Raw genomic sequence first — 16,764 nt, 5'->3', positions numbered from 1 at the left:
AAAGCCTCTTCCTTGAACATTCAGGTTGTGACTCAAAATCTGTTTGATCACAGATTGGGTACAATGGAGCCTTTACTCTTGTGGTAGAATTAGTGTAGACAAAATAGTCCAAGAAGCTTAGAATTCCACAGTATCTGCTGTACTGCTGTTTCCAGGACCCAAGACTGCTTAGTTACAAATTACTGCCTGTATCCACTGGCTCCACAAACCCAATTGCAGGATTTCCTGTTTCCACATTACGGAGGTGTCCATTTATTTATTGTAACCATCCTCCCCCACCAGAGCAGTGCTCAAGGCTATGTACAACATGATAGTTCATACAATCTAGAATTTTTTAAAAAAACAGTAAAACACAGTCATTAACATAAAAGATGGCATTAAAATTTCAGCAGTGCCACTGCCTCATGGGGGGTCAGTGGGAATGCAACCATCGCTGTCCTCATTCAAATGCCTGGCGGAGTATCTCAGCCTCACAGGCCCTGCAGAAGTGTAACAAGTCCTGCAGGGCACGGATGTTATCCAGCAGAGAGTTGTACCAGATTGGATGCAGCCCCGTAGCCAGAAATATTGGGTTGCTGGGGCTTGGGGAATTTTTGTGGGGCAACAGGGGAGGGGGAGGAGAGAGACAGGGGGGAGAGGGGTGGCCGCACACTTTTCCAGAACTTCAAGGGACAATTTTTAGTGGGGGCTGCCTGCGCCTGATCTCCAAGCGGTGAAATCACTGCTTGGAGTTGAGTGAAGGCATGTGGCCACCCCTCTCCCTTGCAGGAGATGAGGGAGAGGGGCGACTGCCAGCTGCACACCTTCCCCGAACTCCAAGCAGCACCACTTGGAGTTCAGGGAAGGCATGCAGCCGGCAGTCACCCCTCTCCCCCTGCAAGGGAGAGGGGCTGCTGCATGCCTTCCCTGCACTCCAAGCAGTGATTTCACCACTTGGAGATGAGGCACGGGCAGCCTCACTAGAAAAACAGCATTTAACGTTTTTCTAGTGGGGGCTGCCCGCACTTGATCTCCAGCCAGTGAAATCACTGCTTGGAGTTCAGGGAAGGCATGTGGCCAGCCGCCGCCCCTCTCCCTCACCTACACGTGCTCCCACCAAGCAGCTGGAAGGCCCTTTTAATGTTACAGGGGGAAAGGAAGAGGGAGAGGGGCAGCAGCTGTTGTGGGGCATGCCTCACATTTGAGGGGAAAGAGCCCAAAAATGCCCCACTGTAGCTATGGACCTGGATTGGAGCAAGGATGGAAAACGCCCTGGCTCTGGTTGAGGACAGCTGGACATCCCTTGGACCAGTGGATTCTGATCTACCAAGCACAATGCTTTTCCATGTAAATATATTCATTTTCTTCGCTGGTTTATTTTCAATATCTCTGATCTTTTGTCTAAGGATATTTAAACTCCGTATTTCACACAGAAGGTCTAGAAACCTTTTAAAAAAGTAATAAAATCTGAAAATGCAGTTGTTGCGTTTGTCAGGAAATGAGTGGCAGTGCTCTGGGACACTGTAGATTTCCAGTACTGTGAATCTCTAGCTTTGCCAAAACACTGTGTAATGCACAGTGGATTCTGACCTCACAGCAGTTTTTCATGGTTGAATTTGGCTCAGGTTCTAAATGGTATACTAAGATGACCTTTGAGAATGTGATTAAATATACGACCTTAGCTTTTCCCTAGCATATATGTATGTTAATATGAACAGATTTATTAACATCATCATAAAATAAATACTGTTTTGAAATCCATTAAAAGAATATACCAGATCTTTTTGTGGTCTTACTGGTATGCTGTGCTCATGTCTCTTTCTCTTTTCCCCACTGCTGGGGGGGGGGGGGGGGATCTAGCCTGAGAACTTTTTGTTATTCTATTAATTTGAATAGGATATTCTTATAGAATAGGATTTCTTAATATGGAAATTAGGCATGCTTTGTTGTAATGTTTGGATGCTGTCTCTGCATGCAGAGTTCATATGCTTTTATGCAGGTCATTGTAAGATCATGTTATAGAGCAACACAATCGGAGTGAGCTAGTGTAATTCTACTTGTAGAATGACACCTAGAGTATCATGTTGGGTTTAGATACTGTGAGCTCTGGTTCATATCACTCCTGAGCCATGAAATTCCCTGAATGGCCTCAGTAAATATATCTTTTTTCAGCTTTCTTACCTCAGAGCCCGTTCAGAGGATAAAGTACCAGAAACTACTATTGATCTAAAATGCAGATATAAGGGTTCTTATTGGAGCCTGTCATGAAGCCAAAATGAGACTAGGATTATACCATGTACTAGTAATACCAGCTGCTGTAGTTTTAGATCTTTCTTGTATTGTAATAATTATGTTCTTAATGTTACATTTCAGCTGCCCTGAAGGCTATTTTAATGACAGAAATGCAAGTTATAATTCTCTAAAATAAATCGATGGAGAAACTTGTGGTACAGTTATCACAGAAAGCTTTTGAGAAAGGAGTAAACCCAGACAAGTTGCTGTTCTGGCAACTGACAAAGAAATTAAAAATGAGTTGCTGTTCCCCCCAGTGACAGCAACAGATAGGAATCTGACTGAATCCCCCATAGAGATAAGTAGCAAATATTTTAATTACTACATTCAGCTTTATAATACTAAGTATCCAAAAATGGATGATATAAATAGCTTTCTAAATTTAATTACAGATAGCTAGGTTCTCAGCAGAGGATAATCATATCATTCAATCTCTTGCAAAGGCAGTGGGGCTTCCTTTTTGATTGGCAGTTGTCGTTTCTCTATACTCCAGTCTAGTTCTTGATAGTCTGACCTGAAACCTGGATGGAACATCAGTATGGTCTGTGTCACCAGGAACAGCAAGAATGAATCCATCAGACCTAGCTGCTGCTGCTCTGAGGTAGTTGGGTTGGACCAAAGTTCATGGTGGGAAAGACTCTTTGCAGAAGAACAGTGTGGAGAAGCTACTAGTCTGATGTACCAGTCAGGAGGGCGGTTACCTTAAGGAACATCATAACACAGCTGCAGACAAGAAAAGCCTAATGCAGCAGGCATGTTGAGGGTCCTGGAGCAACTTCTTCAGTGTTGCATGTGGACATTATGCCACTGAACTCACAACATGTAGGAAGTCCTTTCTGTCCTACTATTTGCTTTGTTTCCCCTTTAGCAATAGCAATTAGTTCTAATTCACAGATTAGTAGAGTTCAGTTTGTAGGGATTAAAAATCATACTCTATTGTGACAATATAATGTTTCACTTCAGCAATCTTTATATTATTTAGTACATCTGCTTCTTAATAAGAATACAAGGATTTTTTGTTTGTTTATACAGTCTATAATGACAAATCTGAATTGTTGAATAGTAACATCAACTGTAGAACAACATTTTAAGCTAATTTACAGTATGGTTTTTAATTTACTGTTAAAAAAAGTTAGTTGGCTATCTAGAGTCCTTCAGCTTTCCCACTCCAGCTCATGCAATTCCCATCTTTCGTGCCTCCAACACCCTGTATGCCTTTTGTCCATGCATAGCATTTTTGGTGATCAGAGGAGACCCCCTCCCCTCTTTTTCTCCAATGGAAAAGCTGGTTGGGTCCAACACTCAGGGATTACATTTGAAAATGATCTGTCACAAATGACTAAGAAAAATTATGAGCTGACACTCCATACAGATTTTAATCTTGACCACTGGAAGATAATAGTAGCTTTACAGGGTCCCCCTAAGCAAAGAGCCCAGGCTAAGGACGGGCCTCATCTAGGGGTGTGCATTTGCATCTACCTGAGCCAAAAATCTACCCGAAAATACATTACTGGTATTTTTGGGGTAGATTTTGGAATCCCAAGTGTATCCAGGCTTTCTCAGGAAAACTGGGGGGGGGGGATTCCCAAAATACCCTTGATATATTCAAGAATTACCAGGCAAATCCAAAAACAGCAGAGAGGCCAGAGCAGATTGCTCCTGCCTCTCAGATTTTCTCAGGCTTCTACTGCAGCCCCTTTAAAGTTTAAAGGACCAGCTGCACTGGTGGGGAGCACACTGTTCCTGCTGGCTTGACTTGGGGCTGGCGTCTCATACAGTCTGGGGTAAAATAGGCTGCAGAAGAAGCCATCCCCAGGATCTGCTGTGCTGCCAGGAACAGATTCCTCCCCACAGGCTGGGCTTTTTGCTGGCTTCTGCAGCCCAGTTTAAACTCTGGGGAGCTCAGCCAGAGTCTCCTGTGCTGTGCTGAGCAATGTGCTCTGTGTGGCACAGCAGCCCCTGGGACTTGCTTCTCCTGCAGCCCGGTTTAAACCAGACTGCAGGAGAAGCAAACCCAGCCAGGATCTCTTATGCCGCATAAAGCACATCACTCTCAGCAGCACAGTAGCTCCTGGGGCTCACTTCTCCTGCAGCTCAGTTTAAACTGGACTGCAGGAGAACTGAGCCCAGCCAGGATCAACTGTGCCCACAGGGAGCAGATTGTTCCCTGCCAACTTAGCTTTCACTGTTTTTTTTAAAAAACTAGTATTTTTTAGTTTGAGTCTATTGGATCTGAAAAATTCAGGATTTCCAAAAAAATCCCGGATCCGAATACTGTACCAGTTTTGGGATCCGGGATTTTTTGGAAATCCCAGGTTTTTTCCAAGTCCAATAGACCCGAACCAAAAAATACCGGTTTAAAAAGTATTGCACACCTCTAGTCCCATCTTATGGTCTTGTATTGTTCTAGACTGAATTTCACAGTCGTGGGTTTTAGTGGTGGCCTAAGACTTCTGGATGTTTTCGAATGTACCAGTGTATAACTCTGTTTTGATGTGTGGCAGCTCAGAACCCGTTCTGGAAATACGTAGTAACTGCTTATTGAAGGCAGTCTAGTTTAAGCCACTCTGCATAACATTTGCCTTCCAGAAACAAATAGGCATGTAATTACTCCGTAATCACATAGTAATTAGTGTCTACTATGCCTATATTGCATAATTATATGCCCTGGAAATTACATGGAAATTATACTTGGATTTAGCATGCAATTTTGAACACTGTGTTTTAGACAAAATAAACTTGGAGTTTAATACATAATTATAACTGCACTAATGCTGAAATTCTGTAGAATGTTAGAGCTATCTATTGGCAATTAGATTTTTTGTGTGGTTTTGACATACCAGGTTGTGATCCTCAAAGCACTTATACTGGAACAGTCCCATAGTTATTGAGGTAAAGAGGGGGACAGTTCTACATATGGCCTAGCCAAGTAAACTTATGCTTCTGAGAAGGAGACATAGCTGTGAGCTTTGCACACTTCCACCTGCATATTTGACTTTTTATATGAAAAATTGCTTACCCAAGTGTGCTGTTTTTGCCATCTCCCCACTTTTTTTAAAAAAAATGCATGGATTGCATGAAGGAAGTAGATTCATGTAGGGATTTAAATGTGTGCATGAGAAGAATCTTGCTGGATCAAACCAGTCGTCCATCCTGTTCACACAGCAGGCCAACAGACAGGATATAGAGGCGAAGGTCTTCCCTTCGTGTTGCCTTTTAGGACAGTATTCAGAGGTTTACTGCCTCTGAACCTGAAGGCTCCCTTTAGTCATTATGGCTAGTAATCATTGTGGAACCTATCCTCCATTAATGTATCTAATCCCCCTTTAAAGACATTTATACTAGCACCCATCAATGTTTCCACTGGCTATGAATGCCACGGTTTAATTATTCATTTAGTAAAGAACTTCTTTTTATTTATCCCAAATTTATTGCCCATCAACATCCTCATGAATCTGTTGCCCCCAAGTTCTAGTATTATGGGAGAGGGAGGAAAAAGTATCCACTTGGACTGTATTGAAGCTCAGTGGGAAAAGGACATATGAGCACAAGAATTACTTCTGTGCTCCAACTATGTCTGTAACCTGCATCTTCGGTCCATTAGTGGCTTGAGGATCACAGCTGTAAATTTGGATCTTGTCCTTAAATGCTACTTCTCGTATTTTATTTGATTATGTGTTGCGTCCAGGTGGGTAGCCATGTTGGTCTGAAGCAATAGAACAAAGTTTGAGTCCAGTGGCACCCTTAAGAACAACAAAGTTTTTTCCAAGTATAAGCTTTCGTGTGCAGGCACGCTTCTGATACTTTTCATAAAAGTTTGTTGGTCTTAAAGGTTCCACTGGACTCAAAATTTGTTTTATTTTGTGTTGTTGTGGTCAGTTTTTGGTACCAAGAACTTCTTGAGCTGGTATCTTCAATATCTCAATAAGAATAAAGTAGACATGAACATTCCAGTATAATAATAATCCTATTTCTTTGTTCCTTTTATACACAGTGGAGTTTACGATTTCAAAGGGGAACAACTGTTTGGATGCAGCAAAAGCTTGCAACCTAAATGATACCTGCAAGAAACTCCGATCGGCTTACATAACCCCCTGTACCAGCAGTGTGTCTAATGAAATCTGCAATAAGCGGAAGTGTCATAAGGCCCTAAGGCAATTTTTCGACAAAGTTCCCCCGAAGCACAGTTATGGGATGCTCTTCTGCTCCTGCCAAAACATTGCATGTACAGAAAGGAGACGCCAGACTATTGTTCCTGTGTGTTCATATGAGGACAAGGAGAAACCGAACTGCCTGAATTTACAAGATACTTGCAAGACGAATTACATCTGCAGGTAAGATAGCACATGGCAGTGGGCTGATTAATGAGGTAGCAGAGGGAACCTTTGGAACTGCTGAAATTGCCAAGGCTGGGAAGTAGCATTTTCGCCAGGGAGCAGGACAGTTGGGAAAGAAAATCTGACATCTTTAACAGAATAATAAAAACATCTCGTTAAACCTGCATCTTGTTAAAATATCTCTTCCCTTTGGAAAACCTAAGAGATTATATATGTAAAAGAGACAAACCTTTTCCAGGAGAGCTCAGGAGGTAAACTTTTCTTTGCAGAAAGTCATAAAATAAAGACTTGATTTTTCAGAAAGCCAGTTTTCTTTAAAAAAAACGAACCCAAAAACATTTAACCCTTTTTTTGTGGCATAATTTTAATAGTTTTCTGAATATTGCCCAGTTTCTTGTGGATTACCAACTTGGTTTGGATCCCCATAATGCCCCTAGATTTAACAGATATAAAATGGTAAATTCCAAGGAGACTGATGAACTGACTTTCTGAGAGAATCATTAAGAAGAGTCTAACTAAACATCACTCAAGTATGGCTGAAGACTAAGGAATTTTGCTGTTGCAAGTGGATTTATCTGTAAAGGCCTATTGAATACTACATTTCTCTTTTTAGTAGGCTTTTGTTACTGAAGTCTGTGAACTGTGCTCACCTGTCTACACCTACCAAGTAGTACTGTACTCTGTGTACACTGGGGCTGTCATTGTAGCCCATCCCACTGGTCCTGGCTTGCCTATGACTCTTGCGTAAATCTGAGGATTCCTGGTAACTGAAAAATTCCTACAAATTTGTTAAGGTTATGATTGATTTATTTCCATGGTAATATTGTGACTCTGACACAACTTTGTTTAAGTAAAGGTTCCCTTGCTCGAAAGCCAGTCGAGTCCGACTCTAGGGTTGCGGTGCTCATCTCCGTTTCAAAGCCGAAGAGCCGAAGACGTTTCCGTGGTCATGTGGCCGGCATGACTAAACACCAAGGTGCACGGAACGCTGTTACCTTCCCACCGAAGTGGTACCTATTTATCTACTTGCAATTTCTTGCTTTCAAACTGCTAGGTTGGCAGTAAACTTTGTTTACATCTGCCTAAAAACATGCATCTTCAAACAGTGGTGGGTCAGGACTGCTGTCAGTCGCATCCTCCTTCCACAACTTGTATATGCATATTGGATCTAATCAGTGAATTGGTGTGTAGACTAGTTCACCATGGTGGGACCCACACATACATCCCAGTGTCCAAGTTTGTGGCTTAGATGCCTTGGATTGTCTGTGTTAATGCATACATGATACATCTATCACAGTATTACATTTAGGGAAGCCTGGGTCTTGGGACACAGTATGTAGAAGCAAGCTTGGGCAATGGGTTTGATTTGAAGATACAGGCTTCATCAACAGATATGAATAAGGATGTACCGGAATCATGATATTAGCACTGACCATAGGTTCATTATAGACCTAGAGCTAAATTACATCACAGATGTGGACAGAGGATAGATTGTGGGCTGTTCGTAGACCACTTGGGCTCAAACTAGATGTTACAAATTTTGAGAACTGCCTTTAAAAATCCCTCAGGGACTGGGTGCCTCCCCTACACTGTTTTTTCAAGTCAGAATGCTTCCAGGCAGTGGTTGTGCGCCCCATCCTGGAGCTGCAGAATGGAGCAAATAGAACCCCTAATACTGTTTTGACTCAGGAAAAAATCATAAGGGGGAAAGGCAGAACCCCCCCCCCCCCAGTCTTGAGCATAATCAGACCCCTGCAGCTCTTTCAAAAGCTGCTCCCTGCAGTTCCTGTGTGACTGATCTAGATCCAATTTGTTAACATTTGTAACAAATTTTGTGCCTTAGTGCTAGCTCTTTGTTAGAAAGCTTGCAAAGAATGCTGGATTAGGTGCATATTGGCTTGATCCATGAAGATATTGCTTATGTGCTTGAACAGAAATATATAATCAGGATCACTTATCTCGAGTTAGTTAAGTCTTAACTATTGTGTTATAAGTTTAAAACATTTTCACCAGAATATCTACTAGTGTTCCAGTGTGTTCTTTACAGAAAATAGAAAAGGAGCTAGTTAATTGACATTATCCTCATTTTTAAAATCTGCATTATAAACTAGTTCCTTTAAGAGACATCCTTCTTGTTCTGTCTTCATTCATTTCAGCATCCATGTTACTTAATTCTGTTTCATTTCCCCTGACTTTATGCCTTTCGTTCTCCATCAGTGCACAATCCAGCTTTTTGGTTCAAAATGTTATTACTATTTTTGAAAGCGACAGGAGTATGAAAATGGATTTCTTCACAGATTACCAGTCCCAGTTCTCTTTCCTGTTAAAACTGTGCTTCAGCAGTTCAGGCCTCTGATGGCCTGGCTCTTTGGGGGTATTCGTCTGAAGGTGGCTCATATCTCAGTGTTGATCCCTTGATTACTGTAGCATTAAGTGATGGCTTCCATGTGTGAGTGAGTCATTCCAGATAAAATACCACAGAAGGAATTTTAATATTGCTTCATATTGCTTGAAATACGACACTTTACAGTGGTGTCAGTTCACATGTTCAGCTGCAAGTCATGAAGTGTTGAGTAATGGACAAGTGAAGAATCAAGTGATTTACATGTGTGTATGAATCAGTCCTTGATGTCTTGTTTTACTGACCTTTAGACAGGAAGTCTCCAGTAGATCCTTGGGAACTTTTTCTAGAAGAACAGCATTTGCTTCTCTTTTGTTTTCCTCTATGGAAGAACAATTCCTCTTCTTGCTCTGAAATAAGTAATAAGTGCAAATCCAGATATTTATATGGCTCTCATGGTTACTGCCTTGGCTGCAAATAGTTTTTGCTGTCACTGTTTCCATGCCAGTTCTGGTTCAAACCACATTAACAACCCGATTCTATCAATGACTTGCTGAAACTAAAGAAAAGTTGGCCATAGTATCAGGCAAAGAGGGCAGAGTTGGCAGGTTCCTGATCAGTCTCTAACCCTTAGCAGTACTGCAAGAGATGTCTGGCACTGAAGACCTGAAAACTCGCCAGGATTGCTCACAAATGGTTTGGGACAAACAGAGCATCTCTGTAGTTAAAATGGGCAGGGAGCCGTCACCGATGCGGAAAGGCTAAGGATGCTCGAACTCCTGTAGGTTCAGATCTGTTCAGATTATGTTACTGTCAAGGAGTCCAAAGCTGAACCCCATGGGTCTCCAGGGCTGTTGTGCACAAGTAACCAAACCTTTATTTTATTAAAATTATATGAAGCAGTTACAGTTACCCGTAAGAACATAAACATAAGAACATAAGAGATGCCAATGTTGGATCAGGCCAAAGGCCCATCCAGTCCAACACTCTGTTGTCACACAGTGGCCAGAAATACCAGGGCCATCAGGAGGTCCACCAGTGGGGCCAGGACATTAGAAGCCCTCCCACTGTTGACCCCCCCAAGCACCAAGATGACAGAGCATCACTTGCCCCAGAGTCCCTATCTATACCTTGTGGCTAATAGCCACTGATGGACCTCTGCTCCATATGCTTATCTAATTCCCTTTTGAAGCCGTACATGCTTGTAGCCGCCACCACTTCCTGTGGCAGTGAATTCCAAGTGTTAATCACTCTTTGGGTGAAGAAGTACTTCCTTTTATCCGTTCTAACCCGACCGCTCAGCAATTTCATGGAGTAAAACCAGGAATAGATTTGGAATAGAATCAGGAATAGATTTGGAAGCACAAGGGAATGGACTTAATATGGTCTTTGCAAGTAGAATGAGCCTACATCCTTCATCTCAGTAGACATGCTTAAAGATGGACTGGAAGCCAAAAACATTCCTGAAAAGATCCCATCAACACCCCAGTCACCATCCCATCTTCCCAGTCAATCATACCACCCAGTTAGCCTTCTCTTTCAATTTTGTAATTTTCTTTTCTACACAGAATACTAATAAGCCTTGCTAATAACAGCTGTACAATGCAAATCTATGCTTTAAAATCCTAATTTTATTCCGTGAGGCTTACTTCACACCGAAAAGAGGATTGCAGTTTATTCTACTTTAAGGCACTGTGTTTGACCCATTTGCTTGGTTTTGGGGATCTGTTCCTTGCTTTATTTGCATATTTGCAATGGAGGGAGCAGGTCAGTTTTCTTCAGCTGAGAGTGCTGCTTGCTGGTGGCAAATTCACAAGGAGATCAGGTATTTGCTGCACTAATGAACTAATTCCCATATCAGCTAACCAGATTTATTACCTTCAGTTAGGGTCAGTTCAACTGCAAACTCATTCATGGCAAAGTTTGCAGCATCCCTAAGCAATGCCAGTTCCAGTTTATGTACTGGTAGTGAGTTCTTATTAGTCACTTTTTAACTCTGAGATAAAGGATGATTGGATTCTACCAGTTATTTCCCTTTGGTGGTTTGCTTTCTTTCTACTCGTGGATTCCCTTCACAATGTAGTTGGAGCGAAAAATATTAAACAAGTCCCTTTAGAAAATTTTAATAAAGATCTGGATGCATTTTTTCTGAAGATCCCTGAAGTGGGGATATGAGCAACTGGCAACCTCCATTATTTGATCTCCAATGTCTACAAGTAGCAGATTCCTGAGTGGGTAAAATCACCTGGGTGTATACCTTCAGTGATCCCTGAATTCCAGAAGTGTGCACCCAAGGCACGTTAAAAAAACAAACAAACTGGTTGTCCAAAGATTTCGTGGTCTGCAGGATTAAAATGGGATGGGAAAGAATGCAAATTTAGCCAGAACATCTCCTAGTAGTCCATTAGAGATCCTGTAGATCAGGTTTCAATCTGATGATCAGTCCAAGAAAGATACAGGATGTGACTTATTCAATCACTACATCTCATCAAATAGGGTTTCACTGTAGTAACTAGTGAGACCCTGTCTCCCAGTCCTATGAGATACTGTCCTATGAGATACTGCACTTGTGCAAACAGTGTTATAAAAGACTTGATGAAGGAAACAGAACAGAGTTTGGGTTCAGTGGCACCTTTGCTGGTCTTAAAGGTGCCGCTGGACTCAAACTTTGTTCTGTTGCTTCAGACCAACACGGCTACCTTACCCGAATTTACCTTGGTGAAGGAAATGTTTGCTTGTCGCAGGCAGTGCACTCAGGTCTACACAGCAGATCTCTGACTCCCCCTTCATACTGTTCCTGGGGCTCCCAGTTTTGAAACGTGTAGTTCCTCTCTTAGCTGCTCTGCCAGTAGAACTAAGGAAGCATTTGTGTGCTTTCTGAATTCCCCTCTTTACCCATTTTTAACATGCCCTCAAGCCGATTCTCATAGTTGCATCAGGCCTCATGAGATGTCTGTGTCAGGTTTTCTTCCTCCACAAGAAGTCTGAAAGGAGGCATCCAAAGTGTCCCAGTGCTGTGACCAGTGTTCCCTCTAAGCTGAGTTAGTGTGAGCTAGCTCACAGTTTTTTAGCCTCCAGCTCACATATTTTTTGTCTTAGCTCAGGAAGGATGGCTCCAAAGCAAACTAGTGTATGCAGTAGCCAAATCGCTCGCTCACAACTTTAATGCCAGTAGCTCACAAAGTAGAATTTTTGCTCACAAGACTCCACAGCTTAGAGGGAACATTGGCTGTGGCAGAAAAATGCTAAGTCCGTTTAGTATTTGCAGGGGCTAAATGAAAATGATTCTGTGCAGTGGCCTCTAGATACTTCCTTTGGAAACGGAGAGTTTTGTTTAATTTTGTTTTAAATTGGAAGAAATAAATCACTAGAACAACACTTAGGAACATGTTTGGTAACTACTGTGATCCCCTGTCTTTTGGGAAGGCCATCTGTTTACGTACCACACATATTAATACAATAAACAGAGCGTTTGCACTTGGGATATAGAAAAGGGTGTTTTTTTTCCTAAGGACTTACAGTTCCCTCCCAGTCTTTCTGTTCTCTTCCAGTATCCATTAAGAGAGTGGCCTTGCAAATGCTGACATGAGAACTATCCAGTCCCTCGTCCTCTTTCAGCGACTCATTGACACCTTCCCGTTAAATGCATATTCCATTAAGAGCATATTTAAAAGAGACAGAGAAACAATTCTCAGAGCCGACAGAGACAAGATACTGGAAGATCCATGATCAGGTCTCCAGTGTATTTTATTGTTGCCAAACAGCAGTCACTGAAAGCCATGGTTCCGGTTAAGACCGTAGCACAGTAGGAAGGGGACCTCTCTCTCTCTCTCTTACACGCACATATTGCCCAGCTGCCACTTGCACTGTTGGGGAAAATATACAGGCTGTCTATATGTTGCCTGTATGTTTCTCCCAACAGAGTAGATAGAGTCCAATGGGTCGTTTGGGGCAGGGGAAATGACAACAGAGTAGATAGAGTCCAAAGGGTCGTTTGGGGCTGGGGAAATGACAACAGTTTGAGCAGGGGCTTGGAGAGGCAGCATGTACATTCTTCTCAATAAATAAAGAAATGGATGTTCACCTTCCCTACTGCACTTTGCAGCCCTGAACTGAAGTTGGACCCCCCGCACACACACACAGAGCTTTGATTTAGGGATAATAAAAAGAATACTGGATGTCTTATCGAGCCCACTTGTGCTTCCATCATGTGAGTCCATTGGAACCACAGGGCCCATAGAGGTTCATGAAATCTTTTACCAGCCGTCTTTTGCATTGAACCTGATGGCTAGAAGGGGCTGCCAGATACAGGCCTTGAGCTCTCAGGGCTTGATTCCTCGTGCTTTATTACAAGATTATTTCATTTTCATTTGCCTTATATTCATACATTCACAAATTATTAATGAGGTTGAAGAAAACTGTAGATAAAAAGTACACCTAATTATTAAAAAAAATCCAGAAGCCGCTAAGAGTTCAGTATTAATCCATTTATGCAGCCTAATAAAGATTTGAGGAGAATGGGGAATACACTAGAACAAAATGACTCTTTCTTTTAAAATAAAAATGTAATTAAAGCATATTCACATATTGTCCTTTGCAGCTGCTGTGCATATAATGGTCAAAGGAAACAGCTTGGCTGCTATTTGGTTTGAAGTAGCCAAAAAAGATTTTTTCCCCTTGGCTTGTTTCGGAATCCAGATGTGTTTTTGTACTTAAATAAATAAAACATAGTTCTTAAAGATGAAGCTCAGCAAGTACTATCGTTAAGGACATTGCGTTGGCTCATTTTCTCACCCACCCGCTCCAATTTTCAAAAAAATGAAGCAACTTTTATGGCACACAACTTAAATAGTGTTTTTAAAAATACATGCACTGTGTTTTGCAGAGCTATTTCAGGGATCTTATGCAGATTTTCTTTCTAGGTTTCATTAGCAGGGTTCTCCCTCAAACACAAAGTGCAAGCAGGTGCACAATGTGCATTTGAAAACCTGTCATGGAAACCACAGAGGAGAACTATATGCAGAGTGTACTGTAGACAGCTTTCTTACATACATATGTACATGTACAATATGTTCCATCTTTGGTGCAGCCCCACATTGGGACTGTGCCTGTGCAGGCCATCCATGAAACAGTTTTCCTAGCTTGAAGCTCCAGAGGGCACGCCCCACCTTTGCTGGAGCCGGCACGTGTGCAGAATTTCCCAAACAGGCATCACGAGTTCCGGTGCAGGGCACCCCTTCCCTCAGTTCCTTTTTCGCCACCACAAAATTAGGACGCTCTTCTAGCATGCTCTCTAAACTTGCGTTGTTTTCCAGCTCATCTCTCCTGGGATCTTCTCAACAGGGTGAGGCAAGACCAGTCAGCTTACCCTGAACTGTTTTCTCTTTGGAAGACTTTTTGTGGTGCTGAAATTATGGCGACCAAGGCATTGTTTAAGAAATGTTCCAAATGTGGGACAAAAATGACACATAGCAACGAACATGAGCTTTACCTGTTATGTTTGGGCAAGTCCTAAAATGTCAGCGCCTGTCAAATCTGCCAGTGCTTTACTTCCAAAGCTCGATCAGATAGAGCATCGCAGCTCAAGGCTGCATTTTGGGAAACAGCCTTGTCCACTATGTTAGTTTAAAACCTGGGTTCAGGTCCTCAAAGGACTTGTTAACCTAATCCTAAACAGTTCGCTGTAATCAAAAAGGGGATGAGAGTGACCTACCACATAACATGCAAGGACAAGCAATATAGAGTCTTTAAAGCACTTTGAACATTATAAGTGCAATATAAATGATTAATAGCATATATCAAAGAAGAGATTGTTGAAGCATGATATGGCTTATGCCAGCTATAATGTTCATGTATATTTTGAAACATTTTAAAAACATATATTATTTATTCAGTACAGCCTATTACATTTTATGCCACAGTTTATGAATAAATCTACAAATGTGAATTGCTGGTTCCTTATTGAAAATGTGAGCATTCACGTGTGAAACTCTTTCATTACCTGTATTTCAGATCATCACGTTTTCAAGTTATTGGAGCATTTATAGTGTGCAAAAATGCAGGTTCAGGCCAAGAGGTTTTGCTATAGAACATTCTCTTTCATGTACCACCATTTGATCTCAGTGATTTATTGTGTTCTCTGATTTTAATGTGTGGCACATGGGGTCAGGTATTTAGTGACCATTTCTTGTATTCTGCTGCTGAACAATCAGTGAAATCTAGCAGGTTGACCTGTGGGAAGAAGTAGTTCTAGGGTACAGCTTAATCAGAAGAAATCATATAAACACTGGCAGATTTGGGGAAATACAGAACGTTCTTCAGATAATACCACAGAGTTATTTGACTGAGTGGTCAGCTCCTATATTTAAATGAAGCTTGCACAGGATATATTTCCAGTGGATCGTGACCCTTGGCTTTCATGTAGGGAATAAGGTTTATGGTGTCAATAGCCAGAGATCTTTTTTTAAAAAAAAAATAACATGTGCATGTATGTGAGTGCGACCTCAGTTGAATTACTGTATGTGCACCTGGAAGTCATGGCAACCATTGGTGACTGACCCCTACTGGGGGCCTGGAGGATATTCAGGGAGCTGGCTGAGTAAAGCGTACCCCCACCTCCTACCTCTGGTATTTCAAGGAGGGCTCCCATCCAAGTACTTGCCAGAGTCAACCCTGTTTAGTTTCCGAGATCTGACAAGATCGAGATTGCCTGGGCTCTCCGGGTCAGAGCACCAGAATTATTATTTTTAATGGATGCTAGCTGTGTAAGCCACATGGTTGGATTGTTACTGTGAGTGCAGATATATCCCAAGGAAAAGGTCCCTACCTGTCTACTACATTGTTAGCTCTTATTCCAAGGATCTTGGGATCAAGTACCTTGTTTCCCCTGCCTCCATGTTATGTTCATGGCAGCATTCTAAGATAGGTTAGTCTCAGAGGGTGTGACTGATGCAATATCACCTCTTGAGCTTCATGGCTGGGGGAGGATTTGAACACAGGTCTTCCTAGTCTAACCACAGCTCCATGTTAACTCTCTAGTAATACCAGAGGATGTGTCTTCTTCTTCTTTTTTAATTTTAGAAAACAAAGTAATAGTATAGAGGGGATACAAAGAGGAAAAGAGGGATTATGTAACATTGTCCTTACTCCTGTTGGGGTACTTTTATATTAAACATTTTAAATTTTGACTTCTGGTTTATGGCGACACGCTGGCAGATAGACCTCCCGGGGGTGCAATCTGCACACTAGCAGTTAGGAGGGGTGGCGATTGTTCGCTACCCCCCCCGCTGGGGCATTGAGGCACTCTTCCACCCCGATGGTCCTGCCGCTATGCGTCCAAATGGAACTAGAGCCGTTGACCGGGACAAGCGTCGGAGATCGAGCGTTTAAAATGCATTTTGAGCTAGGTCTTATGACCGACAATGAACAGTGAGTCGAGTGAAAGCGAAATACTGGCAATTTAAAAAGAAAGTCGTTCCCCCCCGAAAACGGCGAGAAAAGCGAGCAGGGGAGGGGCCCCTCCCATACGCATGAACTAAAAAGCGATTAAGCAAGGGGGGGACAGAATTAAAAGCGTTGAAATCTGTTTTAAGAACCTTACCAGAGTGCGGATAGGTGTTGGGCGAATTTCAGAGACTTTAGCAAGTTTTGTAAACAATCCATAAAAATGGCGTGGAAATAAGCGAAGAGAGATAAACAACCAAAAGTGAAACCACCGGGGAGCATGAGCCCACGACCGGAAGAGACCACTGAGTTCTCTAAACTTTTGGCGGACTCTTTGCGCCCTCTACTGGACCAGATGACTAATATCAATCA

General features: G+C 42.2%; 1 pseudogene; it reads left to right on the top strand.

The window, feature by feature from the left end:
* Nucleotides 1-1,239: 1,239 nt before the first annotated feature.
* LOC107120372 overlaps nucleotides 1,240-16,764 on the top strand; it is a 115,901-nt pseudogene continuing 100,376 nt past the window's right edge.

Source organism: Gekko japonicus, unplaced genomic scaffold, assembly GCF_001447785.1.
Source record: "Gekko japonicus isolate JY-2015 unplaced genomic scaffold, Gekko_japonicus_V1.1 scaffold288, whole genome shotgun sequence".
Classification (NCBI taxonomy): domain Eukaryota; kingdom Metazoa; phylum Chordata; class Lepidosauria; order Squamata; family Gekkonidae; genus Gekko; species Gekko japonicus.
Note: the sequence above shows the minus strand (reverse complement) of the source record. Positions and strands in the feature narration are given on the sequence as shown.